Raw genomic sequence first — 1,870 nt, forward strand, 5'->3', positions numbered from 1 at the left:
GAAAGTAGCGTAAGAGAAGAGAAGTTATTTATTTATGTGATCATTGTTGAGAGTGTCCACTAGTGAAAGTATGATCCTTAGGCCTTGTTTCCAAATATCGAATCACCGTTTATTTACTGTTCTACTGCATGTTTACTTGCTGCCATATTTATTTCAGATTGTTATTACCACTCATATTCATCCATATCACTTGCATCTTACTATCTCTTCGCCGAACTAGTGCACCTATACATCCGACAAGTGTATTAGGTGTGTTGGGGACACAAGAGACTTCTTGTATCATAATTGCAGGGTTGCTTGAGAGGGATATCTCTGACTTCTACCTCCCTGAGTTCGATAAACCTTGGGTGATTCACTTAAGGGAAACTTGCTGCTGTTCTACAAACCTCTGCTCTTGGAGGCCCAACACTGTCTACAAGAATAGAAGCGTGCGTAGACATCACGCCCTAGACCCCCTCTCTCCCCAAACCCTAGCGCCCCTCCTCCGCATATCTCTCCTGCAGCGCATAGGCGAAGCCCTGCCGGAGATCTCCATCACCACCGCCACCACGCCGTCGTGCTGTCGGGATCCCGAGGAGGATCTACTACTTTCGCTGCCCGCTGGAACCGGGAGGAGGACGTCGTCTTCATCAACACCGTACGTGTGACCGAGTACGGAGGTGCTGCCCGATTGTGGCACCGTCAAGATCTTCTACGCGCTTTTGAAAGCGGCAAGTGATCATCTTCTGCAACAACGAGATCTAATCTCGTAGGCTTTGGAAATCTTCAAGGGTTAGTCTCGTGATCCCCTTGTTGCTGCCGTCTTCTATATTAGATCTTGGCTTGTGTTTTCGTTCTTGCGGTAGGAAATTTTTTGTTTTCTATGCTACGAATCCCATCAGTGGTATCAGAGCCGTGTCTATGCATAGATTGGTTGCACGAGTAGAACACAATTGTTTTGTGGGCGTTGATGCTTTGTTGTCTTTAGTTCGAGTACTTTGCATCTTTGTGGCATAGTGGGATGAAGAGGCTCGGGCTAACTTTACATGACCGCGTTCATGAGATTTGCTCCACGCTCGACATGCAACTTGTATTGCATAAGTGGCTTTGCGGGTGTCTGTCTCTCCTACTATAGTGAAGATCCAATTTACTATTTCTATTGACAACACTAGTATCACCGTTGTGGTTCATGTTCGTAGGTAGATTGGATCTTACTCGAAAATCCTAAACCACGTAAAATATGCAAACCAAATTAGAACCGACTAACTTGTTTTTGCAAGGTTTGGTGATGTGATATGGCCATAATGTGATGATGAATATGTATGAGATGATCATTATTGTATTGTGGCAACCGGCAGGAGCCTTATGGTTGTCTTTAAATTTCATGTTGAGTAGTATTTCAAAGAAGTTGTAATAGTTGCTACATGGGAGAACAATCATGAAGACGGCGCCATGGACCTTGACGCTACGCCAACGATGATGGAGATCATGCCCGTTGATGATGGAGATCATGTCCGTGCTTTGGAGATGAAGATCAAAGGCGCAAAGACAAAAGGGCCATATCATATCACATATGAATTGCATGTGATGTTAATCCTTTTATGCATCTTATTTTGCTTAGATCGCGACGGTAGCTGATACGTCTCCGACGTATCGATAATTTCTTATGTTCTATGCCATATTATTGATGATACCTACATGATTTATGCACACTTTATGTCATATTCGTGCATTTTCTGGAACTAACCTATTAACAAGATGCCGAAGTGCCGGTTCTCGTTTCTCGTCGTTTTTGGTTTCAGTAAATCCTAGTAACGAAATATTCTCGGAATTGGACGAAACAAAGACCCGGGGGCCTATTTTTCCAGCATGCAACTGGAACGAAGCATAC

This window comes from Lolium rigidum, chromosome 6 (genome assembly GCF_022539505.1).
Source record: "Lolium rigidum isolate FL_2022 chromosome 6, APGP_CSIRO_Lrig_0.1, whole genome shotgun sequence".
NCBI lineage: Eukaryota > Viridiplantae > Streptophyta > Magnoliopsida > Poales > Poaceae > Lolium > Lolium rigidum.